The following is a 16,024-nucleotide window of genomic DNA, read 5'->3' as shown; positions in this document are numbered from 1 at the left end:
CCACCAGGACTCACGCCCTCCCGTGGAGTGTGGGCTGGTTTTCGCGACCACTTTCGAGAGGTGGACGCAGCGGTGGGCGCCTTGGAGTCGAGGTCCTACAAGGCAGTGGGCACCGGTCTCTCCCTCCCGTAGGGGAACCACTGTCCCGGTCGCGAGGACACCTGGCAGGCAGCCCAAGGAAAGGACCACATGGCGAGACGCTGAGGCTTCCTGCCAACAGACACAGGAGTGAGCCGGCCGGCAGCCTCCCAGGAGACCCGAGCCAGGGCCATAGGCTGCCCACCTGCAGGAGCCGCGGGAGAGAACGATGCTGCTCTAAGCTGCAGAGCCGTGGGTCCTTCGCTGCACAGCAATAGATAACTAATGCATGGGGAACATGCGATAGACTGATACACACATAGCAGAGGCTGCAAATGTGCCTGGTTTCCGCCCCTTCCCTGCCTTCCCTGCCACGTGCCTTTGTCTTGTTCCTGTGTCTGGGAGGTTACAGCCCCACCTTCCCCCCCACACACACACTCCACACAGCCCTCAGGCAAAGACCTCTTGCTGCCAAAGTATTAAATCCCAGCTGCCTCGGCACAAGCACAGCAGCGGGGACAGCTCCAAGGGGTGGTGTCTGCTCCAGCGCCCCCTGTGGGAGCAGCTGAGACTAGGGTTCCGCCTGAGTCACTCATTGCATCTTACTGACATGTTCACCTTCAAGTTGTCAGGTTCCTAAAAGATTTCTTCCATTTCTATAATGAATTAAGATAACTTTAAATATGTAATTTATTTTTCAAAAATTCTTCGCTAGACCTCTATTGTGTGGAAGATAATAAACCCTTCAGAGACCATAAAGGTGAGACGATAGACCGTCTTTCAGAGATAGTGCCAGTACACTATTATCAGCATTTCATTGTTTGACATTTGGGGGTTTTCACATCACGATCACTTGCGGTTAGTAGCAGCCAGCCACGTGTCGGAAGTCATGGCAGGTGCTGAGGCCGGATCGTCCGTCGGGGCTTTGTAGGTAGTGGATGCTCAATAGTCGCTCGTGGAAAACATTAATTACTGAACAGGTAGCAGTTGCTACCAGTTTGCCAGCTGTTCCTCCTGCCACCGTTTTCTGCGGCATGTGGCGAAGTCAATCACATGTCAGTGAAACAGGAAGACAAGGCAAGTCTGCATCGGATGGTGGCAGTTTCAGGTCACGCTGTCTCAGGCAGGGACGGGTAGGGGAAGAGGCAGTGGGAAGGGACCTCCTGTAAGTGACCTGAGATCACAGGAACTGTCAGCACTGAAGAGCCCTCCCCCCAACTCCCACACCTTGCCCACGTGGACCTGGCACGGGGTGGGTCCAAGGACAGTGGCCTTGCCCCTTGGTTGAGCTTTCTATAAAATTGTGGCATGACTGTCTTGCCCGCCTGAAGGACTGCTGGACTGAAAGACCCTGTGAGGCTCCTCCCCAACTCCCAGAGCGTCCCCCAGCCCGGCCCCCGGCCCCTGACCCACGCCCCCTGGGCCATCGGCGGCAGTATCCCTGGTGGCGGGGAGAGAGCCTGCAGAGCTGACCCCACTGCCCAGCACCGACACCCGTTGGCCCGCACTGACACTTTGATTCACACGTCCTTCAGAAACAAGCTAAAATAACTTATCTTAGGGCTCCTATTTCCATAGGAAGACCTGGGAAATGAGCCATGTTCTAAAAAGAAAAAGAAAAACCCCTACCCACCACATCGCACCCCGTATCTGCAAATCAGTCAGAAACACCGACATTCTAATATTCCCACAAGCAAAAGGCACAAGAAGATGGTTCACGAAAGAAGAACACAAAACCTTCACAAACAAACAAAAAAATAACATCACTGGTGAAGAATTGCAAAATAGCACAGAATATCATTTTTTGTGTATCAAATTGGCAAATGATTTAAAACTCTAATCTGACTGGAAAGAGTGCAGCGAGAGATGCTGCTAGGGTGTAAAACCAGTATGAAACCTTTTGTACTTTCATAAAATGTGTGAAAAGCAATAAAAATTCTCTTAATCTTTGGCCAAGAGTCTATCCTGAAAAAATAATTGAAAGTCAGGCAGAAATGTTTATCAGTGAGCCATTTACACGTCATTGCATCAGATGGCTGCTTGCTGAACACCTACTATGTCCCAGGCTTTGCACTAGGCCCTGGGGTTCAGCAGTGAACACAAGGGGGCAGCTCTGCCTTCCTAGGGGTCCTGCGGGTCCTGGCAGCCCAAGGCTCCCACGCTCGGCAAGGTGACTGGCAAGGTCACTTGACACCATCCCAAATTCCATATACTTGCGTCCGACTACATTTCATTTTATTTATTTATTTTATTCGTTTTTTTAGATAGGAGAGAGAGAGACAGAGAGAGAAAGGGGAGAGGAGCAAGAAGCATCAACTCCCATATGTGCCTTGACAGACAAGTGCAGGGTTTCAAACCAGCAACCTCAGCGTTCCAGGTCGATGTTTTATCCACTGCGCCACCACAGGTCAGACCCCGACTACATTTCAACCTGGTTGCTAATACAGTCCTTTAAACCAAGTGAGGCATTTCTCTAAATGCTATTTTGTCTTCCCCCCAACTTTTTATAAAGAAAAAAAAAGATTTAAACATCCAGAAACATTGAAAGACTAGTACAGTGAACTCCCACGAACCCTGAACCTCGAGTCGATAAATTATTAAAACGTTGCAGCTTCCGGTCAAGATGGCCCTGTAGGTAAAGACGGTACTTGCTCCCTCACACAACCGCATCAAGATTACAACCAAACTCCAGAACAGCCGCCACTCAACCACCCGGAACCGGAACCGGAACCGGAACCGGGCTGAAGGGAAGTCCCACACCTGAGGACGTGCAGGAGAAGCCACGTGGAGACCGGAAGGAGGGGCAGAGATGCGAACCGGCTGGTCCCACACCCACGAGGGCCAGATAAAAATCAGGAGGAAAAGCTCAGCCGCGGAGGTTCCCTCTGAGGGGAGAGGGGTCCCGGCCCCACAGCAGGACCCCAGCCAAGGGTTCCAGTGCCAGGAGGAGAAGTCCCCGTAACTCGTGACCGTGAAAACCGGCAGCGATGGGAGCTGAGGGGGACGGAGGGCGGCTGGGTCCCCAGGCAGCCCCTCTCACCAGGCCTGCACGCAGACTCACTCGGACCCCCTCCCTCTGAGCCCCGGCGCCGGGCCAGCAGTCAGAGGCACCAGGGACCTACAGGGAGGCAGTGGGTTGTCTGGCTTCGGGCCCAGGGCTGGAGGGGCAGCGTTCTCCCAGACGGAAGTGCTGGCAGAGGCCCCCGTTCCTTTGCTGAGACACCACCCCCAACCCGAAGAGCTGGCAGGCGGGGGCCACATCTGGGTCTCCATCAACCTGGCTCCCACTGTTCGCCCCACCCGGGTGATTCCCTGAGACCCCACCCCACCCCATCCCACTTGCAGGCCCCACCCAAACTGTTTCCAGTGGCTTTTCCATACAAACGGCCTCTCCTGGCTCATGCTTCAGACTTTTCTAAAATCTCTCAAGCAGCATCTGGACTTTCCTGCCGTGAAGCCCTCACGGAGTGGCCCCAGGCCTGGCCTCAGTGGTGGCCGGCCTCGGTTTGCAGTTTGGCCTCTCCCGGGCACCTGCAAGCCCAGCACAGGTAGCAGACATCTGCAGATCACCTTGTAGCTCAGGCAGGTTGCTCTGGGCAGGGCGCAAGCAGCAGCCCACCTTGGCCTGAACCTCCCAGTGGGTCCCAGAGCCAGTGCACCTGGTGAACAGCTTTACACCACACCAGGTTACAACCCAACCACCTCCACAAGTGACACACTCAAATGAGCCTGGCTCCGTGGGGTCAGCCCCTGCACACTAGCTACTCAACTAGTAGTCACATCCAGTCCTCACAGCTGGTCAGCCGTGGGGTTGGTTCCTCCCAGTGGTGTGCCAACAGCAGTCAAGGCTCACCTACAGCAGGAGGGTGCACACAGCCCACACAGGGGGCACAGCTGGAGTATCTGGCTCAGGTGACTGCGGAGGCTGTGTCACTGGGCCCTAAAGGACACCTGCTACCTAAGGCCATCCTATCAAAGCTGAAAGACAGCCCAACCAGGCAGTGGTACAGGGGATAGAGCATCAGCCTGGGATGCTGAGGATCCAGGTTTAAAACCCCAAGGTTGCCGGCTTGAGGGCAGGATCATAGACATGACCCCATGGTCACTGGCTTGAGGCCATGGCTGCTGGCTTGAAGCCCAAGGTCACTGGCTTGAGCAAAGGGTCCCTGGCTCAGCTGGAGCCCCCTGGTCAAGGCAATATGAGAAGCAATCAATGAACAACTAAGGTGCCACAATCATGAGTTGATGCTTCTCATCTCTCTCTCCCTTCCTGTCTTATCTGTCCCTATCTGTCTTTCTCTCTTGCTCTCATTAAAAAAAAAAAAAAAAGACTGGGAGACATAGAAACTCTACCTACTACATAGAAACAAACACAGGGAGGCAGCCAAAGTGAGGAGACAAAGAAGCATGTCCCAAATGAAAGAACAAGAGAAATCTCCAGAAAAAGAGCCAAATGAAATGAAGGCAAGCAAACTACCAGACACCAAGTTCAAAACAATGGTTATAAGCAGGAGTCCCCAAACTACGGCCCGCGGGCCGCATGTGGCCCCCTGAGGCCATTTATCTGGCCCCCACCGCACTTCCGGAAGGGGCACCTCTTTCATTGGTGGTCGGTGAGAGGAGTATAGTTCCCATTGAAATACTGGTCAGTTTGTTGATTTAAATTTACTTGTTCTTTATTTTAAATATTGTATTTGTTCTCATTTTGTTTTTTTACTTTAAAATAAGATATGTGCAGTGTGCATAGGGATTTGTTCATAGTTTTTTTTATAGTCTGGCCCTCCAACGGTCTGAGGGACAGTGAACTGGCCCCCTGTGTAAAAAGTTTGGGGACCCCTGGTTATAAGGATGCTCAAGAATCTTAGTGAAAACACCATAAAAAAAAGACACGAAAACCATTTTAAAAAAGCCAGAAATGAAGGATACACTAAGTGAAGTGAAGAATAATTTACAGGGAATGACCAGTAGAGTAGAGGAAGCAGAGGATCAAATCAGAAATTTGGAAGACAAGGAAGCAGAAAACCTAATCAGAACAGCAAAAAGAAAAAGGAATCCAGAGAAATGAGGAGCGTGTACGGAGCCTCGGGGACAACGTCAAGCATACTAACGTTTGCATCACGGGGATGCCAGAAGGAGAAGAGAGAGAGCAAGAAGTTGAAAGCCTGTTTGGAAAAAATAATGATGGAAAACTTGGGGAAGAAAATAGACATACAAGTCCAGGAAGCACAGAGAGTCCCAAACAAGATGAACCCAAAGAAGGCCACACCAAGACACCTTATAACTAAAATGCAAAAGGTTCAAGACAAAGAGAGACTCTTAAAAGCGGCCTGAGAAAAGCAGTTAGTTACCCACAAGGGAGCTCCCATAAGACTGTCAGCTGATTTCTTGACAGAAACCTTGCAGGCCAGAAGGGACTGGCACAAGATATTCAAAGTGATGAAAATCAAGGACCCACGATGAGAAGGGGAAGGTGGGCAAAAGGGGGAGAGAAGGGGACAGAAAGGGACTTTGTTTGGGGTGATGGGTGCCTGAGGCAGTGTACAGATGATGTTCTGTTGAGTTGCTCAACCTGAAACCTGTACCCCAATTAAGTTCAATTTTTTAAAATGTTAAAAAAGAAAAGAAAAATAAAAGCAAGGACCTACAACCAGGAATTCAGCATGTGAGTTTAGGGAGACACAAACAAGCATTCAGTCCATTGCGCAGACGCAGTTCTGTTCGTGATGGTCGACTTCTCTTCCACAGAAGGCTGGACAACGAGGCTGTCCCTGGCAACGCGTCTGACTGCTCGTCTCCCCTGAAGGTTTTCGACTTGGTCATCGCAGTGTGGTTCAGTCCAGAAATTTCAGAGCACTCCATCCTTAAGACAAGCACAGAATCGATGGAGACTCGCCGCGTCTGAAGTGCTAAGCCCGAGGGCCCTGAGTTTAAAGGGGACACGGTGTATTTATTCTAAGATGTTCTGAACAGGGAGGAATTTTTCCACTCGGTTCTGTCATGGCTCTGACTCACTGCGTCGAGAAGATTTTCCTCTCTCCGGGGGGAAAAAAATCCGTCACGTCTCAGAGAAAACACTCAACGGATGACAGGTTAGAGTCTCTTTCTTCTTTTCTTTTGGAGAACAAATGCTCATTTCAAATGGAAGGGTGTGTGTCTGTAGAGCATAAGACCCTCCTCTGAGACCCCTACAAAAGCCCCTTGTGGTGGAGCAGAAAAGAGACACCTATCAAGGGCCATCGTTTTACCCAGAGCTTGACAGAAACACAGGCCCAGAGATCCCGCTGACTGTGACAAATAAAAGCCATTCCAAAGGCTGAGCAACATTTTAGAAATAGCAATCATTTAACATGCAATTTTCGCTGCATGCAAAAAAATGAGACACGGGTTTAAAATTAGGGAAAGAACCATCAACTGGTCAGCTCCGGGGGGGGGGGGGGGGGGGCGCTGAACCGTAAAGAGGTAAAGAAACGAAAGAGAAATTATACTTCCTTGCTGGTAGCTTGATTCCCCCCCCCCACCCCGCCCCCAGATAATAATGGTACTTTAGCGAAAGGTGCATTCACCTTTTAAGGGAGTAGCAAGGAGAGGAGGCTTGTATTTAGTGGGTAAAAGGAAAGGCTTTGTGAGATGTTTCTGTGGCTGTAATTTACCCAGAGGCTGGGATGATACCAAAGGAATGTCTGAGCTCTCAAGCCTCCTTCACCTCCACCTCCACTTGGCAAATAGGTCCCCAGCCTCCAGGACGTGCAAACTTTCTGCCGCCCAGCACGGCGGGTGGCAACACCCATCGGGCTGGGTCCTGCCTCCTTGCACAGTCCCACAGGAGAGAGAAATAATTCTCCAAGGAAGTGAGCAAGACTTAAAAAAAAAAATCCCTGGCCTGACCAGGCGATGGCGCAGTGGATAGAGCGTCAGACTGGGATGCGGAGGACCCAGGTTCGAGACCCCGAGGTCACCAGCTTGAGCGTGGGCTCATCTGGTTTGAGCAAAAAAGCCCACCAACTTGAACCCAAGGTCGCTGGCTTGAGCAAGGGGTTACTCGGTCTGCTGAAGGCCCGCGGTCAAGGCACATATGAGAAAGCAATCAATGAACAACTAGGGTGTTGCAACGCGCAATAAAAAACTAATGATTGATGCTTCTCATCTCTCTCCGTTCCTGTCTGTCTGTCCCTATCTATCCCTCTCTCTGACTTACTCTCTCTGTAAAAAATAAAATTAAACAATTCAACCTTTAAAAAAAATCCCTGGTGAAGGCTACAGGAGATCCCAAGAGTGAGTGAATACAGCCAGCTATTGGAAAGGGTAGGGGTGGGCTTCCCAGAGGAGGTGGCATTTGAGCCAGCATGCGTGGGGTGCAGCTGCCCAGGGGGGCATAACAAGGGCTTGTGGTGTGAGGGAGACCTGCCTTTGATGGGAGGCGGTGACTCCCGCCCCTGAGGACTCCTTCAACCGGACCAGGACTTCAGCAGAAGAGGAAGAAGCATTCTGGTTAGGAGTCGCACCTGTGGACTTATGGAAGGGAAGAGGAAATTTCTGGGAAAGGGCTATTTTTATAACCAGGCAAACGAGACTATCAAGTAAGCGCTTTAATTTTAGAGATACCAGGAAGTAATCTCCTGTAAAATTTGAATTCGTGATTCTTTGGAAAATGAAGTGCTTTTGAAGGGATAGATTTATATAGCAAATTGAGGTGTTTCTCCTCTCCCCCCGTAAATCCAGAGAACACAAAACAGCTCAGTCCAAGTGTTCAAGTTCATCAATGTTCCCTCCGGTCATGTGAACGCTTTGGTATCAGCTCTAAATTTAGACACATTAAGGTAGTGATGTTGTTTTTTGAAGTAACTTTCTCCCCTTTATTACATAAGTGACACATTTATTATAATTTTTTTTTTCCTTTGCACTTTTCCGAAGCTGGAAACGGGGAGAGACAGTCAGACAGACTCCCGCATGCGCCCGACCGGGATCCACCCGGTATGCCCACCAGGGGCGATGCTCTGCCCACCAGGGGACGATGCTCTGCCCCTCGGGGGCGTCGCTCCGCCCCGACCAGAGCCACTCTAGCGCCTGGGGCAGAGGCCAAGGAGCCATCCCCAGCGCCCAGGCCATCTCCGCTCCAATGGAGCCTCGGCAGCGGGAGGGGAAGAGAGAGACAGAGAGGAAGGAGGGGGGGGTGGAGAAGCAGATGGGTGCCTCCCCTATGTGCCCTGGCCGGGAATCGAACCCGGGTCCCCCGCACGCCAGGCCGACGCTCCACTGCTGAGCCAACCAGCCAGGGCCTATTATAATTTTTTAAAACACATATGAGTTAAAAAAGAAATTCCCTCAGGTTCCCACTAATCAACGGCAAGTACTGAGAAATGTTTTTGCTGATCATTCTTCCAGTCCTTTTTCAAATATGTGTGTGTGTGTTTAAATTTCCATCTTGATAAGCCCATTTACAAACAAAATTAGATCACTTAGAAATGAAATAAGATCACACGACCATTTCATTTGGGAACTGGCCTGTCTATTCAATATGTTACAGACATCTTTCCGGATTCTTTAATACGTTAAACATCATTTTAATGATGCTCCACTTTAGAGCTGTGTCATAATTTAAATAATCAATCTCCTATTGCTGCACAGCGAGGGTGCTCCTAATAGTTCACGATTATAAATAACACTATAATAGTCAATCTCATAGCTAATTTTCTCACCTGGCTTCTTACAGTTTGTTAGGATCTAGTCCTCGAAGCAGCATCTCTTCATCAGCGGTCTGAATATCGGCAGATTTATGATACAGGTGGTCCACATGGCCCTCCAGAAAGGTATTGATTCACACGTCCATCCCTGGAGGCCAATGACTGTTCCCAAGCCTTGGCTAACTGCCTGTTCATTTTAAAACCAATTTGATGGCTGTGTATCTGGTGCGGTTTTGAAATCCGGGCTTTCTCTTTAGGATAACGTTCATTTGTTTGGCACTAATTTCTACATCGCAGTCCCCAGTTCCCTTCTCAGAGACTTCAAAGTAGAAATGTGGATAGTAGTCAAAAGCTTTGAGTTCCTGGGAAGATAGGTCTTTTCATCAACATTACCGTGGGCAGCCAAGGACCCAGAACTGTGGGACACCTGGTTTGTGTCTCTAATGGCTCTTGTGAAGTGACTGCTCTCCACCAGAGACACGTGAGTCTTTTCATGAGTCTCTGAACCCTTGAATGCTTCATTCTGGTGACTCAACAAGGAACATTCTTCCTACTAGATGTTAAGGGTGAGGGATTTGTTTCAGGAGGAAATGAAAAGTTATCATATGCAATTTTCATGGGACAATATGTGAATACTATTAGCTATTCATTTTAACTCCCATGTTCCTCCTTCACATCGACTTTGTTTATGAATGGGACTTTTTCTTTCTCATTTCATACCTTAAACAGTTTTGCTACATTTGATGAACTGTTAAGGATATATATACATTCTCCATTTACAATAATGAATGTATTTTAGTGCTAAATGCAGGCTTCAATAATAATAATAATAAATAATATTTTCTATTTGTGGATTACATTTTAGGACTCGATACATATAGGACTAAATTAGATCTAACTATATAGTTTACAAAGTGATTTTAAATTATAAGGCTAAGTGGACAGAAAGTGGGTTATTGGTTTCTGTTTAGTTCCAACTTCAGAGTATGTGAACTGCCACGACCACGCCTCAAATGTCGATTGTAAGTGCCCAGGCATCTCCGTATTTCATTTTCTCCACATTTCATCTTCAACCTATCTTGCAAAAATAGATTTTTCCTCAGGTCCCCTTATTTCGGGATGCTTCTGTTAGTCAAAAGCCCGTGACATCATACACAGTCAAAAACCACGGGCCATATGTGTCCCAGGCTCCTTGGTTACAGGTGCTCCAAAGAAACCTCCGCCCAAGCTCTCTCTCCTTCCCCACGGTTTCAGATAAACACGTAACCATTATAGTGTTTTACCCATGAGTTATTTGGGGGACCTGTTTTGAGAGTACATTTCTATTAAGTTCATACAATTGTCTTCATCTCATAATTGAAGGTATGGCTACCCTTTTGTCTCAACCTTAAAAAAAATTTTTTTTTAATTAATTGATTGGTTTTTAGAGAGAGAAGATGGAGAAAGAAGAACATAAGTGGTTCCACTTATTTAAGCATCTCTTGGTTGATTCTTATCTGTGCCCTGACTGGGGATTGAACCCTCACCCTTGGCACATAATACCAACTGAGCTACACGGCCAGGGCTGTCCCAGCTTTTTGATGACACTACTAAGGACACATAAACCATCCAGATGCTTTGGAAATTCCAACATTTCACTAACCAAGCAACATCATCTAGGCTGCTTCTCATGCCTAGAAGTGTAGCAAAACTTGGCCACTTATTTTTAATCCTAAAATTAGGTGTATTCAGCATAGCAATATTCAGTCTTCAGAAGGAAGCCCGAAGATCTCAATGCCTGCTTCCCCTGTCACTGAAACCTATCCAACGCTAGGGTGTCTCCTTAAACCAGACAAAGATTGGTCTGCGTCTTCGCCTCCCTTAGAGCTTTTCCCTATTTAACCAAAACTAGAACAACTGTCCACCATAGCAACTGTGTCAAACACACACACACATACACACACACACACACACAAAAAAAAAAAAAACACTCCCCGCTACACCAAAGCGGTGAATCAAGCTGTAATGGATTTTTTGACTCACCGTAACAGGGCGTAATGATCTCCCCTAAGCTTGAGGCCCCAACCCTAGGAGCTGCTAGTTTCCAAAGAGCCCACCTAAAGAAACATCTTCGTTGACCAAAGAAGAGCATGACCTAACAGCAAAGGCAATGTGACACTACACTCACGACTGTAGAAGAGAGACCGAAACCAGGGACATGTCCACATCAACATAATGCCTACCAACTTCCGTGTATGCACCTACTCACCAAATATTCCTGATACTCCCCATGTCTCCGAGGCGCTGGGTGCCGGGGCTGCAGAGACAGACGACGTCCACATAGCTGCCGCCCGAATCCCAGGGCCACTGGGGAGAGAAACCACGAAACAGAGAGTGAGCCGAGGGCGGGCCCACGGGAGCTGCCGGCTTTCATAGGGGCAGCCCCGGCCTGCACTGTGCGTGAACCCCATGAGCAATGAGTGACCAGCAGGGTCCTGGGGAGTCACTGCAGACAGCAGGCATGCGGAATCAGATGTTTGAGGAGAATTGTTTGGCACCTGTGTCTAGGACAGACTGAAGGAGAGTAAAAGCTATCAAGAAAAGGAAGGCTGTTGGGAGGATGTGGTGGCTGTACTCGAACGCACACTAGAGGTGTTTGAAGACAAGATCGCTTTCAGTTCTGACATCAATTGCAAAAGGCAGGATGGGTGGAAGGGAAGTCCCCAAGACCACCCTCAGGTTCAGAAATTCCCTGGAAAAACTCAGAACTCCCTGAGAGCTGTTATACTCACAGTCACAGTTTATTACAGGAAAAGGCGGCACACTGAAACCAGCCAAGGGCAGAGATGGGTGCAGGACGGAGTCCAGAGAGGGTCTACCCTAAGCTGCCAGTTGTCTTGTCCCTGTGATACATTCCCTAGCAACAATGTGCGACAATATTGCCAACCAGGAAAATTCACTGAAACTTTAGTGTTTTTATTGGCGTAGGATCACCTAGAACTGGATGACCACCCAGCTGGCTAACCTTAGTCATTAGCTCCTCTGCAGGTTGAACTACTATCACATGGCCCAAAACCCCCACCTTTTTTGGTGTGACCCCAGGACCCCCAGTAAGCAAAGATACTCTTAGCAGATATGACATTCTGGTGGCCAGGAGCCCAGGGCAAAGGCCACGCTTCTCTTTGGGTAAAATTAATGCTTTACTACAGAACTACAGGACTAACCTGGTCGTGCTTTTAACTTATTTCCATAACATGTTACAATCCCACCTTTACAAATTATCCTCATGATCAAAACTAAGGAAAGACCTCCAGCTCCTCCTCCACCTCTTCAATAAAACACTCCCAACCACACAATAGGACAGTCGACTTTGGAAAAGCCTCCTTGGGGAGAAGTCTTTGCATCTACCAAATATGGGTTTCTGGGTTTCTTTGAGCTTCGGTGAGAGAGGTTAGGTCTTGTCCTCTTCCTAACTGTCTCCCCAGATACTGTGGGGCCATTGATCTCTCGAGGCTAGAGCCTTGCAGGGAATTACTGATGATCCCGCACTCTGTGGTTTCAAGTTGTTGATTTTCAAAGCGGCTGGAAAAGTCTTTTGAGAGTAACAGAAATAAACTGTGTCTATGGATTTGAAAGATATAGTTAATTAAAAGTTATTAAGCAACTGTTTCTAGATATTTATAATATATATTTGGGGATTATCTCCTCAATACAAAAAAAAAAAAATCCCAAGTCATTTTTCCTACTGGACTTACAACTACAAATGTGTTTTAACACTTGATTGTCTGTTGTTGGCAGGCCATGTAATGCTAAAAATATTTAGAATAGTTGAATAGAAACGTGCAGTTCTTTATCCCACACAATATAGTCTTGGCTCACTGGCATATTCCTCCAAAATCTGCCATTAGCCAGCTGAGTGACCTTGGGGTTGTCATTTTAACTCTCTGGTTCTGTTCCTTTTTCTATCCAATAAACATGTTAGACCAGATCATTTCTCAGCTTCCTTCTGCTTCTAGCAATTCTTCCTTGGAATAAAGGAACCTTTTATAAACATACAGGAGGACGCCTAAAGGCTGAGGTAGCTATATAAATAAGAATCCACCCCCCCCCCCAATATTTACCCTTTAAAACCAGAAGGGAAAAAAATAAAAAATCTTTAGCTAAAATGTATCAGATGACATATGTTCAAGAACATAGCTCAACTGAGTATATTTTAAGATCTAATTGGCTTTATTAAGTGATTCATGAATCAGGCAACATCTCTGCTAGCAACTAGAAGGGTACTAGGATGAGTCGGACCAAATCAAAGGGTTTTTTTGTTTTGTTTTGTTTTCAATCAGCAGGAAGAGGGCGGGACTAAGACATTAAAAGAGTAGATTATTTCAGACAAGGACACCTTCCCTTAGGGAAGACAGTGGGTCTTATCAAGCAGATGACCTCCCTACTAGTGCCAACTAGGAAATTCAATGTTGATTGATTTAAAATCCCACTCCTGGGAAAGTCTGATATTTTAATTAGGTTAGTTACTAAGTTCATTTTGGTGCCATGACTTAACAAAAGTGACTCCCTTTTGACCTGTTGATGCTTTTTTTTTTTAACATTAAACATTTTTTTTAAAACATACCATTAATTCCTTAACAAATACTTACAGAGCACCTACCATGTGCTAATCAGGCATCTTTGAAAAATGTATCTATATTTTGTGAATAAAGTATATGGTGAACAAAACAGCAGTTAAGCAGAGATACTAGTAATTTCCTGCCCGCTAAGCACTAAATATGGTGGACAACAGAGCATGGGAAACTTAGCTGAAGGTTATATTCCTTCAGAACTCAGTGACTCTCTGAACTGATTTTATAATTAGGAAGATATTTTTAGCTTATTTTTGAATTGGAAGGTTTTATTATGCTCACCTCAACGCTGACAGCTGACTAACAGTTGTGAGTAGGCGAAACGGAGTTTATTCTTATATTATTATTTATTAATTATTGTATTACTTTCCATGCAAACAGGTATAAACCTACTTTTGCCTACCCCTGTATGTGATTTCACTTGAATATTTTCTGATTAAAAAAAAAAAAAATCACTCTTTTCCCCTTTGGTGCAGCAAAGTGTAAATGTAACAGCCTTGCTGAATGCTGCCTCCAACTGCAGGGTGGTGGAGCCCCACCAGGCAGCGGGTCCCAGTGATTGCCCGGGCCTGCTCTTCCTCAGACCCTGGGGAGAGATGAGCGAGACAGCCCCTCAGAGCAGCCCGGGGCTCAGGGTAAGGGCAGCCCTATTCACAGAGACTCTCAGTGCCAGGCAATGCTGCTGGTTACACAGAGGCAAGGGCCTGGGGGGACGCCCAGTGGTCCTCAACCTCCAAGAGTGAGGACTTCACCCCGGAAGCAGTATCCCAGCTGAAAGAACCCAGAGTCCAGAAACGTGTGTGAAACCAAAGCTTCAGAGCCAGCGAGGACAGTGGCCTGAGGAGGCTGGCAGGAAAAGGGTGCCTGGTGAAGAGACCATCACAGTGCCTGGAGGCTGGCTCCCCCCCCCCCCCCCCAGTGATGGCACTCCTGTGCAGGTTGTTAAGCAAGGGAGGGGCCAGAGCAGACCTCTAGTTTAGAAAGGGGAAAGAGAGAGAAGGAACTGGGTGGGGATGAGTCCCAACACCAAGGAGCAGGGTACTTACTGTGTTAAAGGACTGGGGACCCAGGGGACTCAGGGAGGCACTGACGTGTGGGGTGACAGGATGTACAGGAGAAGTGGAGGTCAGCCCTCACCTTCTGCCTGGCCTCCTGCTTGGCTGCGGGTGGCGGCGGGGAGACATGAGTTCCCCGGAGTGTAAACGTCACCAGGAGCTGATGCCACCCAGCAGATGGAGATGCAGACCTCAAGAGAGGGTTGTCTGGAGAAATGTGGAGAGAATCAAGGAAGGGACGGGCTTGGCTTGGGAAAAGAGGAGACCAGATGGCTGTCCCAAAGATGTTCTGAGGCTTTAAGGGCAAGAGGAGATAGCACTTGTCTATTCTGGCCCCTTAGAGGAACTAATTCTTCTACCCCAACTGCCATGTTCTAGATAGCTGGCTAAGGAACCTTTCAAGCCACCTACTAACTACTGCATTCCCCCGTGTATAAGGCGCACCCTTTTCCAAAAAATCGGGGGTCTAAAAACTGGGTGAGTCTTATACAGCAGTGTGTCATTTCAAATGTCGTAGATGGAACTGAGGATGAGGCAATATATGAAGACAGTGATTCGTCATCAGACACAGATGAGGACAAGCTAATGGATGGGAGTTTTGACAGTGATGAGGAGTTGTATGAATTTTATGATGAATAAAACTTGTATTCAATAACACTATAATTTTTTTTTTTCAAATTTTGGGCCCCCAAATTAAGGTGCATCTTATACATGGGGAAATACGGTATGCAGTAACTAAGCCCCTCACACCAGCAGTATCTGCATCCAAAAGCCAGTAATTTGTTCATTTTAACAAATGTTCTGTGAGTGGAATGTGTGGCGCTCTGCACTCGGATCCCCACCGCCAGGTGTCCCGGGCACAGGCCCTAGGCGGCTGTCTCCAGCGCCCAGCGAGGCGGCTAGCCTCAGGACGGACCACGGGGAGTGTGCCAGCTGTCCTACGGGGTGACAACGTGACAATCCCTCCAGCTTTCAGAGTCACACAAGATCACTCACACTCCACTCCACTCCTGTTTTTTGCTTGCTTTCTGTATCCAGAAGCGGACTGAGCTCGTTAACACGAAGGTGCAGGTTCCAAGAGTCCATGTGACCCCGCCGACACCGGGTGTAGGTTTGGGGACACTGTGTTTCTCCTCCTCCAGCTCCACCATCCCCATCTTGGACCGCCAGGGCCTGCGGATTGCCTGGAAGAGGCCTCTAAACTGGCCCCGTCTCCCTAGTCAGGGTCAGCAGTGGGCGTGCAGGGGTTCTCCATGACCCCAGCCTCTGGCTCTGACTCCAGCAGACAGCGGCATCTCGAGCAAGAACCGACTCCTCCGAGGCCGAGCCTGGAGCGGCAGAGGCAGGTTTCCTAAGGACCGTCCCTGCGGAGGGAGCGCAGGGCAGAGGTCACCTAGCCTGTACCTTCCAAGTTCGCCTGGCAAGCCGGTGGGGTCCGGCCAGGCTGCGAAGAAGGGGTGGTTGGAGAAGGGCGCAGTTTGCCAGGCCCCCGGCGCCCTGCCCTCTCCGTCTCCTGGGGCGGACGAGGCGCGGTCCTGTCTGGAGAGGGAGGTGCGCGCCCCGCCAGAGGTCTGGAGGCGCAGCTGGCGCGCACAAGTTC

The 16,024-nt window shown here is 48.4% G+C and overlaps 1 protein-coding gene across 2 annotated transcripts in view; it reads left to right on the top strand.

The window, feature by feature from the left end:
- NGEF (neuronal guanine nucleotide exchange factor) overlaps positions 1-16,024 on the top strand; it is a 94,151-nt gene that overhangs the window by 48,274 nt on the left and 29,853 nt on the right. The window lies entirely within an intron of this gene.

This window comes from Saccopteryx leptura, chromosome 7, assembly GCF_036850995.1.
Source record: "Saccopteryx leptura isolate mSacLep1 chromosome 7, mSacLep1_pri_phased_curated, whole genome shotgun sequence".
Lineage (NCBI taxonomy): Eukaryota > Metazoa > Chordata > Mammalia > Chiroptera > Emballonuridae > Saccopteryx > Saccopteryx leptura.
The sequence above is the reverse complement of the archived record's forward strand: the minus strand, read 5'-3'. Positions and strand labels throughout refer to the sequence as shown.